Consider the following 17,046-nt stretch of genomic DNA (forward strand, 5'->3'; position numbering starts at 1 on the left):
GCAGAGCCAGGTAGATCTCTGTGAGTTCGAGGCCAGCCTGGTCTCCAGAGTGAGTTCCAGGAAAGGCACAAAGCTACACAGAGAAACCCTGTCTCCAAAAACAAAAACAAACAAAACTAAGCTTAAACTATGAAACAGGTAGTCACTACAATGTTTTGTAGAAAAACTTGAGAAAAGTTTCATTAAATTATTAATCATAGTAGAACACAATATAATGTCAATTATAGCTATGCAAAACTGTGTCTGCGGAAACAGACTGGAAATGAAAAGGCCCAAAAGAGTTGTATCAGGGTAGTGGAATTATGAGTGCAAAACTTTTTGAGAGAGGGGAAAAAAAAGAAAAACAAAAAACAAAACCTGCTTAAGGGCTGGGAAGCAGGTTAGTGGCTAGGAGGGCCTAACATGTGCAAGCCCTTAGTTCCATCCCAGCACTACTACAAAAGCAAAGAAAGGACTGTCCCACTAGAAAGCAGACCACTCTCTGGTCCTCTCTCTGCTGCAGACTTCGGATAGATTCTTACAGTTTAGAAGTCTGTCTCTACAAAAGACAAGGACCTCCACTCATCCATCCCTGCAGCTAATCATCCATCCCTGCAGCTAATCATCCATCCCTGCAGCCACTCATCCATCCCCTGCAGCTATTCATCCATCCCCTGCAGCCAATCATACATCCACTGCAGCCAATCATCCATCATTCACTGCAGCTACTCATCCATCCCCTGCAGCCAATCATCCATCCCCTGCAGCCAATCATACATCCCCTGCAGCCAATCATACATCCCTGCAGCCACTCATCCATCCCCTGCAGCTATTCATCCATCATCCACTGCAGCCATTCATACATCCCCTGCAGCTATTCATCCATCCCCTGCAGCCAATCATACATCCACTGCAGCCAATCATCCATCATTCACTGCAGCTACTCATCCATCCCCTGCAGCCAATCATCCATCCCCTGCAGCCAATCATTCATCCCCTGCAGCCATTCATACATCCCCTGCAGCCAATCATACATCCCTGCAGCTATTCATCCATCCCCTGCAGCCATTCATCCATCCCCTGCAGCCAATCATACATCCCCTGCAGCCAATCATACATCATTCACTGCAGCTATTCATCCATCCCCTGCAGCCAATCATACATCCCTGCAGCTATTCATCCATCCCCTGCAGCCAATCATACATCATCCCCTGCAGCCACTCATCCATCTCCTGCAGCCACTCATACATCTCTGCAGCTAATCATACACCATCCACTGCAGCCAATCATACATCCCCTGCACTCATATATCTAATGCAGCTGGCTATTTATTTAGTGCTTTATCTGTCTTTGTTGAATCACAGTATTGTTAGTCATTTGCAAATTAGAGTTAAGGTAAATTACTAAAGTTTGTGCGCTTTTTAATACACTGGATTTTGTTGTTCCTTTGTTTGAGGCAGGATTTCACTGTGTTTTTTCAAGCTTGCAATCCTCCTGCCTCAGCCTACCAAGTGCTGGTGTTACAGGCCTTCATAGTCATACTCAGGTACACTATGCTTTTAAATGCTTATCTGAAAACCAGTGTTGAGAACAAACAAAGAATTCTGCTTGAGTGGAGGAAGAAGCTAATGGGGGAATTGCTTCAGACCACTCAGTGACTGCGTATGTTGTTGCTGCTGGAGAGACCACCTTGCTAATCTGGACTTAAGAATCCTTGGGAACTCACAAGCTATAGTATTTCTCCACCTCAGTGATTCCCGGGTGTCAGGCAGCAAGCCTTCTCTAATTCAAAGATGTGTGTGTGAGCAGAGGTCCTTGTTCTTTGTAGAGAGAGTCCCATAAACTGTAAGAATCTGCGCCAAGTCTACAGCAGAGAGAGGACCAAAGAGTGTGTTTCTTTTTCTAATCAGACTGTTCTTCTTTCTTCTTTTGTTTTGTGTTGTAGCAGTGCTGGGCAGAATCCATCCTCACCCCACCACTAACCTGCTTCCAGCCTTTAACCAGGACTGACTGGCTGACTGACGGACTGAATAATGAAATGAAATGAAATGAAATGAATGAATGAATGAATGAATGAGCGAGCTAGATAACTATGAATGTTTACAGTGGCCAAGTACACAATTTTCCAAGCTTGAAGCCAACGGTAGTTGATAAAAAGACCGAGCAGAGGATGCGATCCGAAAGAAAATGGCACAAACAGAGCTTTGAGCAGGAGAGTGCCGCACCAGCGGCAGTCTTCATCAAGTGGAATAATGAAGAAGCTGGGCATGGTGGCGCACGCCTGTAACCCCAGCACTTGGTAAGTGAGTGTCAATAGAACCAAGAGGTCAAGGCCAGTCTCAGCTACATAATTACTGACTCAAAATAAATAGATTGGATTGAATTTTTAAAAAACTTAAAATAAGGTCTGGGGAGATGGCTCAGGTGATGTGCATACTATACATGCATAAGAACCTGAGCTGGGATCCCCAGAATCCATGTAAAAGAAGGTCTGTAATCCCAACACCAAGGAGGAAGGCCAAGGGGATCGCCAGGAGTTCACTAGCCATACCAATGGCCTCTAGCTTCGATGAGACCTTGTCTCAAAAAATAAGGTAGAGAGTAAGAGGAACACACTGAACATTGACCCTGGCCTCCACATGCACACACACACATATGTGCACACACATGTGCACACACATACACACACACATACACGAGCACATGCACATGCACACACAAATGAAGCACTAAAGCTTCAGTGCTCAAAAGACAGGGTAGGACAATCGGGACCCATCCTCCTCTGGTAATCAGGGGCTTCATTACTTTTCCTTTTCTCCTGCTTCTACTCTTCCCAAGATGAGCCTGGGAATAACATAATTTGTATTTTTATAGCTTCATAAATTTGTTAATTTCATTTTTAGAAGTGAATAAAAACGATGGCGCTTAAGGCTAGAGAGATGGCTCAGTGGAAGAGTGCTTGCTCTGCATCGTGAGGACCAGAGTTGGACCCAAGTACCTAAGCCAGCATCCCCACAAATGCCTGCATCCCTAACTCCCTCACCCCCCAGGGCAGAGTAGGGCAGAGACAGAAGGAATATTGGGGTTTGCTGGCTTCCAGCCTGGCCAAGAAGGAGCTCTGGCTGTAAGGACAGACCCGGCCTAAAAAGGAACAGGCAGAGAACTCTTCTGGTTCATACACCTGCACATACATTCACACAGATACACACACAGAAGTCAATTAATAAATCTTTGTTATGTGGGTGGAACTCCATGGTCAAGTGCTTGCCTAACAAGCAGGAGAATCTAGCTCAGTCGTTCTCAACCTCACAGTTCTTCATGTTGGGGTGACCCCAACCATAAAATTATTTTCATTGCTACTTCATTAACTGTAATTTTGCTACTATTATAAATCATAATGTAAATATCTGTGTTTCCTGATGGTCTTAGTGACCCCTGTGAAGAGTTGGCTGGTCCCCAAATGGGGTGACACACAGGTTGAGAACCTTTGTTCTAGATTCAAATCCCAGCACAGGGGGGAAAAAATGTATGTGGTCAGTTGGTGACAGACATCTATAATTTCAATGTTCAGTGTGCCAAGGCATGGAAAGTTCAAGGACAGTCTAGGTTACATAGCAGGACCCTTTCTTAAAAAATAATAAATAGCTGGGCAGTGGTGGTGGTGCACCCTTTTAATCCCAGCCCTCAGGAGGCAGAGGCAGGTGGTTCTCTGTGAGATCAAGGCCAGCATCTACAAAGTGAGTTCCAGGACAGCCAGGGCTGTTACACAGAGAAACCCTGTCTTGAAAAAACAAAAAATAAACAAACAAAAAAGAATCCTATGAGATGCAGCATTGAGAAGATTGTTACTGTTGACCCCCAGAAATCATATAACAAGAGAACTAAGCCTTCACAGCTACTTAAAGAACCCATCTGTCATTGGAAATCCCATGTCAGAAGCCACTGAGACCACCTGTCGTGGTAGAAGTAGTACATTCTTCCAACCAAGGAAGTAAAACTCCAAACTCGTGACCAACACTCAAAAGAACAATCTTCTTCAGCTCCAGCTGAGTGCAAAGCCAGCAACCCACACAAGGGGCCCGCATAAACCAGCCCTCCCAAGAAACAGGGAAGGGAAGGTTAATGCTGAAAAGTTTAAGTAGCAGCAAAATGTATCGGTTTAGCTCTCAAGGAAGTACCTTCTATTTAGCTTAGGATGATTTTTATTCTACTATCAACTTACACAGAATTCTAGGTTGAGTTTTTTAATGTCAAAATGGTATTAGATGTCATATTAAAAATAAATAAGAAGCTGACGAGATGGCTCAGATGTTAAGAACACTGACTGCTCTTCCAGAGAATTTGGTTCCCAGCACCCACACAGTGGCATACAACAGTCTGTAACTCCCATTCCAGAGGATCCAATGCCCTCTTCTGGCTTCCGTGGGTATCAGGCACACAAACAGTACACAGAAATGTGCTGGCAAAATACCCATACACATTAAACACAGAGGGGCAAGTAAGTCAAAGTTGCTTCTATAACGAATAATGATTTAAAGTTTCCAAGATTAGCTAGCAAGTGTAATAATTAATCTACTAATTGTGAAATGCAGACAAAGGGACAGCCCTGGTGACAGCACTACCACTCGCTCCTAAACTCCAAGGAAAGCTCACTCTTATGTCCCTGCTAAGCAGGTGGGTAAACTGCCCACTTAATATCGGTGTACTTCTGTGTTCATCACAAGGAAACTGGGATGAGTACACATATTACATGTGAACACTCACAGAATCATTTCAAGTAACAAACACTTGAAATGTGTCAGGCACTTCTTAAGTAAACGCTGTGTATGACTTTTCTCAGAATGCTTTTATAATAGCTCAAGGAATAATCCTCCAGCCATCTGAGAAGATACAAGCTAGCCTGGTCATATGAGGCTGTAGATGAACCTCAATTTTTCTGTTTAAAAGACAAAACAAGAACAGGCTTTGACGTATGCCCACAAAAATCCAGTCAACAGGTATTAGGTAGTGAAACTCACTCCTGGCTTCTTTCTGTTCCTGTCCTCATCCAACTCACAAATCAGAACCCAACTGTCAATTCTAGCTGGTGAGGTGGGTTATTGTTTGTGAGTTTAAAGGAGAGATTTAACTGTAATAGCATTCACTCCAATCTCTCCCTCTAGAGAAACTGCAATCACAGCTGACCACGCAGATCCTACATGCCTCATTTGTTCCATAAGAATAGAAGGCAATGGTCCTAAAAGCAATGAAAACCACTTCAACTCCACCACAGCCAGCAATTTTCTTTTGAAATAAAAGGAGCGGCACCAAAATGATGCACAACTTTGGCAAGGGTTAGAGAAAGCAAACCACACCACAAGTAACCACACTCAGCAGGATGGCTACCATTCAAAACAGAGAAGAAGTACCAGGCAAGCACGTCGAAAATCAGAAGGGGGGGGGGGACATAAAGTAAGTATGAAGAACAGCACAGCAGTTCCCAAAAAGGTGCATCATCAGGGTGGGAAGGCGGCTCCACAGGGTAAAGCAGCTGCCTTCCAACTGTCCACCTACCCACACCCATGTAAACGTGGGCCCTGGTGGCCCATCTGTAATTCCAGGGATCAGAAGGTGGAGCTGAGATTCCTGGGGCAAGCTGGCTATCTAGACTAGTGGACCCCTCAAGCTCTCTGAGTTCCAGTGGGAGACCACCTGCTCCTCAACACAGAAGGTGGAGATCAGTAAAGGATGACACTCAACATGCACATGTGCGCACACACACACACACACACACATGCAAAAAATGGTTAAGGCGCCCACTTATGTATACCATACTACAACTGTAAAAAGCCAGTACTAATAAAAGAAGAGTGTCACCCCGACTCCTGATAGTCTTACAAGGCTTAGACACTTAACTCCAAGATAAACCTTTTTACTTAATAAAAAATACAACCTTATTTTCCCTGTGGATATATGACAATTGAGCACATAGGTAATGCCTTGCTGAACTACCAAAGGGTACGATGTTTCCCTCTTTAATTCCTTCAGCAGGTTGTTTGTTACATGACTGCAATTTGACTGCTTATTTGGTAATAAAATTGTTTTCTTTCTCTTCTTTAAAAAACAAACAAACAAGGGAGTAGATATAAAAGAAATGCAAGTTAAATTTTACATTTTTATAAATTAAAAACCTGATAAGAGGCATTCATAGTATTTTCATATGGATCCTATTTAAAATAGCCTACTATAAAAACCTCCAAATGACTCGACTAAAACTTAAAACAGATTTATTTTTGTTAAAAGTCATTCTAAGAGATGTAGAGATGACTCAGCCGTTAAGAGCACTAGCTGCTCTTCCAGAGGACCCAGGTTCAATTCCCAGCACCCACGTGGCAGCTCACAACTGTCTGTTACTTCAGTTCCAGGGTATCTGACACCTTCACATCAATACACATAAAATAATTTCAGAGTTCATAAAAAATTAAAAAAAAAAAAAAGAATTTTAGATTGATATGATTTCCACAGCAATGTTTGCAAAGTCCTATGGTCCAACAGCTTGCAAATGGTCTGGACAGGGTCTAGAGAACCTCCAGCTGTCTCCGTGGTGCTGTCACTCTCCTCATGAATGGGCTCTAGTTCCAAGAGGAGACCACACTGGCCCTTGAGGAATTAGCCCTCTGGCTGAACTGCCTGTTACTACACCACACTAGTTGTAGTGTTTTGTAGCACGGCAAAATGACAACAGCACAGGAAATCCATTCTTTCCCAAACCCCTAGTTTAGTTTTTTGTCATGGTTTTGTTTTGTTTTTTCTGAGACAATAGCAAAATAAATACCAAATGGCCAGGGCACAATGGATGCTGTCTCTCAAAAGCAGCTCAGTCCACACTCCCCCATGATGCCTCAAATCAGGAGGAGCAAGGAGAAAAGCAGAAGCCAGTTTATCTACACAGCCCTCCTTTACGCCTCAACAGAGTACATCTGTGTTAAGAAGCATAAAAGGATTATTGCAAGGTGAAAGCCAGGCACCAGGTGGCTGGGATGAGCTCAGTCAGTCACCTTTGGAATTACCTCTGACTCTGTGCTGAAAAGCCTCTACTTCCTGTCACACAGCCTACAGAAGGAGCTGCAGAGCTGCCTGTGCCACACTTAGCAGGTAGTCTGGGAACAACTACAATAAGCCATGGATTGTTCCAGGAGCTGGACGACAGCCAAGGTCCCCACACAACCTACTTTCCACAGGGGGAGAAAAAAAAAGAAAAAGAAATGATAAGCTACACAGGCATCTGGAGAATTTTAAAACACTGCATGTTGTTATTTATTTATGTGTACATGTATATGTATGTCTACATGAGTGAGGACAAGGATGTCAGATCTCCTGGAGCTGGAGTTACAGGCAGTTGAGAGCTGCTAGATGTGATGCTGGGAATAGAACTCAGGTCCTCTGGAAGAACAGTATGTGCTCTTAACCAATGAACCATGGCTCTAGGCCCAAACTCTGATTCATTTATATGTCTAATTGGTTTTGGATTTGTTTGTTTGTTTTGTTTTGTTTGCTTGTTTTGTTTGAAATTCTGCCTACAAATCCACTAGAAAATAGCCTAATCATTCTAAAATACCTTTCTTCAAATACAGTCTTTTGACATGTACTCCTATAGTTAACTGCTTACTGAAGTTATAATGTGTACTGTATATTAATTAGCTTCTCCTCATTAGTATAAATTTCAGTAAACTAAAATGTGACTAATATAGGTTTAAAAATATCTTAAAGATAGGGTATATATATAAACATATATTTTAGTTTAGAAACTTGAGCTGTACTTCTGAGTTCCCTTCCTGGTGTACAAAGGCCCCAAAAGCCCGACAACTTAGAATCCTTGGATTTGATTGCATCAAGATTTCCTTGACTTGGCACTACTAGTATTCAGGACTAGGTAACTCTCTGCTGCAGGGAGCTGTTCTGGACTCCGCAGAATGTTAGCAGTATCCCTGGCCTCTGCCCTGGGGGTTCTGATGACACTGCGAACTACCTCATCTGTCAACGCTAAGAGCTACTCCCAAGTCTTCACAAATGTATCATCTTATAGCATCAAAAAAGTTCTAAACGTTAATATGAAAGACTTACCTTGATGCTTTCTAACTCAGTGAAAGCTTCCCAAAGGCTTCCCTAATTCTCAATTCCCTTCTCTGCTCCATGACAAGCAGTAACAGGCACTCAGTTGGCTGCTAAAATTAAGTCCCTTTCAGAGCTAGAGGGATGGGTCAGTGGTTAAGAACACCGGCTGCTTTTCCAGAAGACTGGGAGTTTGATTCCTAGTACCCACATGACAGTTCACAACCACCTATAACTCTAGACCTGGGGGAATCTGATGCTTTCTACTAGCCTCTGAGGGCACCAGATATGTATAGACATGTATACATGCAGACAAATGGTCCATACACATAAAATAAGTAAACATTAAAAAAAAAAAAGCCTGGCATAGTGGCACATTGTAACATGAATCTTAAAAGGTCTTAATTAAAAACACAGTGCCAGATATTGGGGTAAATTCTGAAAGATCAGATAGACAGAACAAGCCACAGCCAACCTCACCTTGCCAATTTCTCAGCTGATCCTGTTTCCTCAAACTGGAAGCCTCTGAGTCCTCACCCAAATGGATCTCAGCTGAACTGTTGCTAAAAGCCTACAAGCTTAATCAGCTCTAGTTTCTATCCTCACGTCTTATATACCTTTCTGTTTCCTGCCATCATTTCCTGGGATTAAAGGTGTGTATCACCATGCCTGGCTATTTTCAGTGTGGCCTTGAACTCACAAAGATCCAAATGGATCTCTGCCTTCGGAATGCTAGGATTAAAGGCGTGTGCTACCACTGCCTACCCTCTAAATTTAATCTAGTAACTGTTCTGTTCTATGATAAGTTTACTGGGGTGCACAATACATCAGCCACAGCACATGCCTTTAATTTCAGCATTCCAGAGACAGATACAGGCAAATTTCTGGGACTTCCAGGCCAACCAGGGCTACACAGTGAGACCCTGGGGTTTTTTGTTTGTTTGTTTAAGTAAATGTTGGGACTATGAAGATGGCTCAGTGGGTAAGAGTGCTTGTTCTGCAAGCGTAAGGACCTGAGGTCCAGTCTCCAGAACTCACAGCTGCATGCATCTGCGACCCTTTGAGGGGCAGAGACGGGCCAAGCTAGCCTAACCAAAACAAGCTGCAGTTCATTGAGAGACCCAGTCTCTAAGCAGTTAGGTGGTCACTAATACCGGAAGATACCCAATGTCCTGCTCAGGCCTCCAAATGCACGAACATGGGTGTACGTGTACACACACCAAGGAAGCAAGGTGATGTTTGAGACAGGCTTTGAAGAGAGTATAAGTTTGACAAACTTAAATGAGGTAGCAATCAGAAAAGATGGGATGACAGACTCAAATAAGTAAACAGATAAATAAGGTAGGGATGGTATGAATCATGAAGCATAAGATATAATGGCCAGGGCTGCAGAAGGGTTTACAAGTCTGAACAGAGCTGGACTCTAAAGGCTTTAGTCAAGTCTGAACACAACAGAGGCCTCCCTGATGTTGTGGTGGGCTGCTCTGCCAAGGTGTGAAAGATGAATAACCTGGGGTAACTGTTCGAGCCTGAGGCCACTCTGACATACCAGCAGGAAATGGACTAGTTCCTAGTATATGTCTTACATTTCTAGATTCTGGTTGTAGTTGAGTCTATATCATTTCTTAAATGCCAATAGATAGAGAACAATTTGGTTTCAGAACCTGCCAATGGGTTTGCAGAGCACCTGTGTGGTAGGTAGCCTTCTGTGTCAAGGATGCTGGGAATGAGCTAGAGGAAGAGGTAAGAAGATTGTAGTGCTACCATGTGTCATTAGTGTAGGGACTAGCAGAGTTGGGGGTGGAACAGCCAAGTGATTGAAGCAGTGGAGACTGATGGGAGTGATCTGGAGGCTCAAACCTGTCTGGGTGGAAAGTAAAACTACAGAATTGGGAAAAGTAATGTTAGAAGACAAGGGAAGTTCAGGGAAGACTCCAAGAAAAGAACACAGAACACAAGCCTTGAAGGGGTTGGCACTTCTTATCAGGTCCAAGCTCCAGGACAGCAACAATGAAATTAGAAATTCATTCAGCATGAGAAGCCAAGAGGCAGATTAAGGACATAGCTGGTGGGGGTGTGGGCACGTGGGATGTGGAGAACAAGCCTGGTTAGTGGAAGGGGGAGGGACCACTAGTTAGTAGGGCAAGAAGACAAGACACAAACCAAGAGCTTGGCAAGTGCCAGGCATTAAGAGCATGTGGATGGGATGCCCCTCACAAAAGGGGATACTGGACACCAGGAAAAAGAGGAGCTTGTAACAGGGAACCCTAAGGCCTTTGGCCTTTAGGGAAAGTCTCTAAACTGCTTTGGGCACTGAAGAGAGCTCAAGGTGGGAAGAGACAGTGGGACTCTAGAAAAGAGACTTCGGTGAGGACAACAACTTGATAACAATCAGTGCTCAATGACAAACTTGTGCTCAAGAGCTGAATCCAGCCTCCAGCACTGTTTTGCTTGGCTTGACAGTTTTTGAGTGGGATAACTTTAAATATTTCTGGTTTACTTGAAAAATCTGGACATCTGGCAACATGGATGCACAGTCCCACTTGGTTTTCAGGCCAATGGGCAAGGTGGCTCACATCTATAATCCCAGGAGGATGAAGAGGAAGGCTACCATTATTTTGAGACCAGCCTAGTCTACACAGTTAGTTCCAGGCCAGTCTGAGCTATATATACAGTGAACCTTGTCTGGAAGAGGAAAGTAAAAAGGCAAGACAAGACATGAGAAGAGATGGGAGGGAGAGAGAAGAGAAGAAAGGGGGTGTGGTGTTGCAAGCCTTTAATCCCAGCAAAGGAAGAGGCAAGAGTATCTCTGTTAAGTCCAAGACCAAACTGGTCTACATAGTGAGTTCCAGGACATCCAGAACTTTATAAATAGAGAGACCCTGTCGCAAAAAGAAAAAAAAAAAAAAAAAAAGACACAAAAAGATTTTTTCACATATTAAAAATTGCTGATAATGTGTAGTATAACATATGACATAAAACACATAGCTTCTGTAGCCACTGTGGTAATAACAAAGAAATTTTGAAAGAATTAAATATATGGCTGGATGTAACTTGGTGACAAAGTTTTTGCTTAGCAAGCATGAACCCTTGACTCAATCTCCAACACCACTAATATGTGTGCTGTGTGTGTGTGTGTGTATGCTAAACAAAACTGCCAATTACTTGGCTATTCTACATCTGAGTACATACTTAAAAAGAAATAAAAGCAAAGCTTTCAAATCTATTTGCATACCACATCCATAGAAGCACTACTCATTTTTCACAATTATCAAAAAGCAAGAGAAATTCAGACATCTAGCTATGGATATGTATCACACACAAATGGAATACTGTTTAGCTTACAAAATTCCTGACCCTTGAAGTGGTAAGCTGCAGCCATGTACCTGGGAACATTCAATGTTAGCATATACTATGTCTAGCTTTCTACTGTACCTGTAGGCTACACCAGTTAGGTTTAAGTACACGTCAAGAAACCACCTGAATAAGTTTTCCTCCTGTCGTTAAGCAACAGAGGACTAATTACAAAACTGACATACGAGAGAAAAATATTTATTTTGAATGGATGAGCAGTTTGAGTGAATTCTCAACTGTATTTCCTGGTTACTTAAAGGTCCCTGAGCATTGCTTAGTTCTCTGGATGTAGTGATACGTGGTTTTCTTCCCCACAGAAACCCTGCTGCTCCTACTGTAACTGCAAAAGCCTGCTCTCGGAATAGCCAGGGCATGAGTACTATGTAGGCACACCCCTAAAGTACTCATACAATGGAACTGGACTTTTGACTTTAGCCTGCACTTCCCTTTGCAGGGTGCCTAGTCTGAATCAGTAGGCGCTGTTTCTCACCATGTAAAATAGCCAGGAAGATACTGAGTACTAAGAGAGTGAATGTGACCAAGGACCAGGAAGCATCCAGGCTCACACTGGTTATTCCTTGCCACTGACTCAAAAGACCATCAGCCCTAAAGACAAGTGTGTTTTCTTGGCGTGGCTAAACACAGGAACACCATTTTGTGTAAGCTCTGAGGAAACAGACCTAAGCATTGATTTACCAGAGCCCCACTGGAAGGAACTCAGGATGAGGTCTGAGGAACCTCAGGATAAACTTTCACACCTACACCTCCAGTCTGGTAGGAGAGGTGTTTAGACAGTGCCAGTGAATGAATGTCACCAAGATTTTTAAATAAACACAAGTCACTCCCTGAGGCTTCAAAGGTTACCATGACTCAAGGCACACAAAGGCTACTCTCCCAGTGACTAGCAAACGCCATGTTCAAGTAATGCTGTGTAATGTCCACAAGAAAATTATCTCTAAACCAACTTCTAATGGTCACAGATCCACTAACTGTGCCAAACATGCAGCGAGGGCCAGCAAGACGGCTCAGCAGACAAAGGCATCTACAGCCAAGTCCAACAACCTGTGTCTGTCCCAGGACCCACATGGAGAGACACCCAACTGTCCTCTGACTCCGCACATGCCCCAACACACGTGCCCCACCACCTAATAAATAAATTCAAATGCAATTTTAAAACATAGTTATTATTCTAGCAAAGAAGCATTCTTGAAATCAAAAAGGATTTCTCTAAACAAAGACGACAGGAAATTATACCTTTCTGCCAATTTATAAAACACTAAAAAAGATAGGGGAGTGGGAAGGGGGAGGAAGAGCTAGAGATGACCAAAAGAGATAGTTAACATGGATGAAACTGTCAAAGAATAAATAAAAGATATCTTATTTTAAAAACACTAGAAAAAGTGAAAAAGATGGTAATTTTGTAACAGAAATGCTTTTTACACAACATAATATAGGCATAGGTATTCACGTCGATTTCTTTACCAAAATTTCTCTTTTTTCGAAGTAGTAATTATCATACAGTAATTCATTGTTATTTAGCCTGGGTGTAGTTTTGATAGAACAGAAGAGTTCTGCCCTCAGCTCCAAGCAGCTCACTCCTGCAGCCAGTGTTCACACTCCCTCCCCTCCTGACTCTCAGTCACTTCCTTGACTCCCATCCCTGTGGCTTTCTCTTTCAGAGAAGGTCATATAAAAGAGAATCACACTTTGTGAACCTAGCTCTGTGTGTGTGTGTGTGTGTGTGTGTGTGTGTGTGTGTGTGTGTGTGTGTGTAAGCCAGAGGTTCAGGATGGTTGTCTTCCTCAAGTACTTTCTATCTTTGTGAAAAGGGTTTCTCCCCTCAACATGGAAATCACTGGTCAGCAAGCCCTGAGGATCTTCCCATGTCCACTCTGCTGGCACTGGGGTTACAGCTGCACACTGCCATGCTCAGCTTCTTCTATGGGTGTGCAGCAGGCATTACTAACTGAGACACCTTCTCAACTGCAACATGGCTTTTTGTTTTGTTTTGATTTCCAAGACAGGGTCTCATGTCTTGGCTGGCCTAGGCTGGCCTCTAAGTGCTATGCAGCTGAGGTTAACCCTGAACTTCTGATTCTCCTGCTCTTACCTCCAAGTACTGACACTAGAGGTGTATGACAATATGCCCAGTTTATACAGTGCTGGGCATGGACCCGTGGGCTTCACACATACAAGGCAATGCTTTACCAACTGGCCATATCCCCAGGCCAAATACTAGTGTTTATGTGAATAAACTTTCACTAAGAAAATATCCATTAGTGAGATTTGCTAGAGTATGTACACTTAGTAAGAAACTGCCACTAGAGAAAAGGCTCAGTGGTGAACACTGGCTGCTCTTCCAGAGGACCCAGGTTCAAGTCCCAGCAACCATCTGTAACTCCAATTCCAGGAAATCCAATGTTCTATTCTGACCTCTGCAGGCACCAAGCACAAAAGTGGTGCTTGTCTACCCAACACAGCTGTGTCCTTCCTGAATCTAGTGTCCTCACTTGCATGCTCTAGTGTCTGATCTGTATGAAGCTGCTTGTGATGAAGGATGACCACAGTGAAAGTAGTGGAGAAGGCCTGCTGCTCGGTGTCAACTTTTAGGTCTAGCACTGGGACTAAGAGTTATATGTGTACATAGGGTAGAGGGACAGGGCTGTGGAGGGAGACACATCTACATACATGCAGGCAGAACACCCAGACACATCATAAAATCAACTTCCAGCCCAATTCCAGATGCTCAGAATCCTGCTAGCACCTGGTACTGAAAGTCCTTCTTATTCACCTACTCTGTCAGATACGTAGTGATAGCTAATCACTGCTTAAGTTTTTATGAGCATTCAAAAATCATTAAAAATCTAATACACACATACACACACACTCCCTTAAACAGACAACACTAAAGGTAGTTTTTATGACTCAAAACCATCCTTTAAAAGCATGTACAGTACCTTATTGCTTTTTTAAAAATTATTTTCAGATTTACTTATGTGTGTGAATGTTTTGCCGGTTTGGACGTCTGTGCACCACACTCACAACTGGTGACTGCACAGGTCAGGAGAGAGCTTCCAACACAGTGGAGCCGGACTTAGAGATAGTTGGGAACCACTGTGTGGATGCTGGGAATCAAATCTGGGTCCCCTGCAAGAACAAGTGTTCTTAACAGCAAGCCCCTCCCAGCCCCTGAAATCACCCTCAGAGAATCAATCCTGCACTGCCCTCAGGGGTACCAAAGTTCACGGGATTGTCTCCTTGTTTAAAACTAGCCCCAGAATTCTGTCTGCTTTCTGCAGTCCCCTCTTCTCCCCCGCGTCTCCTGTGCTATTAACGGGCCTCCCGCCTCCAGCGGACTTTCTTCTTCACTCACCCTCTCCCCCAGCAGAGCTGAGAAAACGGACATCCGAGTTGCTAGAATTACCTCTGCAAAGGCGAGAGCAGGCTGAGGGCGGTCCTTCAGGCAGGAAAGACAACACTGCTCTCCTGTCATTCTACCCAATGCTCTTGAGATTGTGCTTGGTTGCTAAGAAATTTCTGAAAGCTAAATCTCTTAGGCATTTTTCAAAAAAGTGAGGTTGCTAGGAAGATCTCAGGTTCTCACCCTGAAGTCCATGTAGCCTCAAACTCAGGATCCCTCCTGCCTCAACTTTCCAAGTGCTGGGGTGACAGGCATGTCCCATCAAACGCACTCAGACTGTCTTAAATGTGGCTTACATCTAGCTTCCAAGCACATACTACACTGGTCAAAATCCCAAGTACCCACTAGGTATGGGAGGCATTCACAAGGGCCCAAAGATGTTACAATCAGCTAGATATGGTGGTGTGCCCTCTAAATCTCAGCCTCAGGAGGCAGAGGCAGGGGCAAGCAGACCTCTGCAAGTCTGAGATCAGCCTGGTCTACATAGAGTTCCAGGCCAGCCAGGGCTAGATAGTGAGATCCCGAAGCTTACAATTTGTAAGAATTCAACATTTCTTGCAAAAAGGTAAAAGCACACATGAACCCACACACCCAGATTCTAATCTAAAGTAATATTCAATGTTTTCTTGAATGTTGGCTAAGGATACATACAGCCCTGTGCTGTTAGCAAAAGCAGGTAATTGCTCATTGTGTTAAATGTTACTTCCCATCACCAAACAGCATTAAACCAGGGCCTTTTTCAGACTGTCCACTAGAAGTGGATCCCAGAGGACCGGCTCCACTTTCCCCTTCCGAGAGCCTCAGGCTACAGAGAAAAAGTGAAAAAGCACACATTGCCTCTCACACCAACTAGCTGAGAAATGACACGCTGTGTAGCTGCCACACTCCTGGGCCAATCACCATTCTTCCAGCTGCCTCCACCCACAGACTTAAACACAGCTTCACCAATTGCAACAGGATCCTGGGTGGGACTTCCGCAATCATTTTAGGCTTAACTACCACCATCTCATCACTGCCAGCAGGGATGATCAGGAAGAGGGAGACAGTCTAAAACTTTCAACTCAAGCTCAGTTTCCAAAGAAAAGAACAAACTGGAAGACAGTGGCAAATGTTAAAAACTCAAACAGCCTCCTCCACCCTGCACCCTCCCCCAAAACAAGTGTTTTAAAGAAAACGTGAAAATGCAAGCTATCCAAACTTTTGAAGATAAGTTAGGTGCTCAGCTTTCAGTCAACCGCTGGGCCCTTAAGTTCTCCTCTGGCCCAATTTTGGCTGCAGTCCTCTGCCAAAGGGACAGCAGAAGGCTGACAATGTGCAGCTCTCCTTACCCACTCATCAGGCCGCTGAAGGTCACTGAATGCTTCCCGTGCACAGAAAACATAGCTCTAGCAGGCTTGTGCCAAACGACCCCAGATTCTTACTCCGAATTCTGAACCTTCACATCAGACACACAGAACTGACGAGACCCCATCTCATCAAGTTTTACAGTACCTTGAAATCTAACACCAAAATTCTACCATAGTAATTTCTCCGAACATCTCATTTTCAAAGGTAGAGAGGAGCAGGGGGAGGGGGGGGGGTCTGCCTTCAGAATCAGACTAGCAAGGGGTGAACACACAAGGTTCGCCTCCCACAGCTTTGGAGGCCATCTCTATTTTCAGCTGCCTGTCCCTAGGACCATGGCGATCCACTGTCACTATTCTACAGGCTTCCAAGATAAACCTGTTGCTGGGAAAGAGCGGGTTAATTTCGACAGATGCATATACAATTAAGTCTAAGACCAGCGAGTGGCCTGCCAGCCTCCAAAAGGAGGGGAGAGGCTGAGGATCTTGGAGATGACACCACCAATCCCTCTTGGGGTGTGGGTCTGTCCACCAGCCTTAAGTGTCTTACACACAAGTCTACGGGCCCACAGCAGACCAGAGAGAAGTGGAGAGGAATGGCTGTGGGCGGACTTCAGCCACGCTGGGCCTAATGGGCCCGACATCCATCTTGCTCCAGGCCCCCTCTGCCGTGTTCGCATCGAGCTTGAGCATGGTGACACGCTGTGTCCCAGAGGGCCCCTAAGAGACACTGAGGCCTGCTCCCTGGCCTTCCACAGGCAGGGGCACCCAAGACTCAGCCTGGGCCGGGCTGGGCTTCCCGGAACTAGTCCAGCCCTGACACTGGCACAAGGAGAGCCCTGCAGGCCCAAGGCAAAC

The 17,046-nt window shown here is 44.3% G+C and overlaps 1 protein-coding gene across 1 annotated transcript in view; it reads right to left on the reverse strand.

Annotated features, from left to right (window-relative positions):
• Fam120a (family with sequence similarity 120A) overlaps positions 1–17,046 on the reverse strand; it is a 97,918-nt gene that overhangs the window by 80,031 nt on the left and 841 nt on the right. The gene's annotated exons all lie outside the window — the stretch shown is intronic.

This window comes from Onychomys torridus, chromosome 5, assembly GCF_903995425.1.
Source record: "Onychomys torridus chromosome 5, mOncTor1.1, whole genome shotgun sequence".
Classification (NCBI taxonomy): domain Eukaryota; kingdom Metazoa; phylum Chordata; class Mammalia; order Rodentia; family Cricetidae; genus Onychomys; species Onychomys torridus.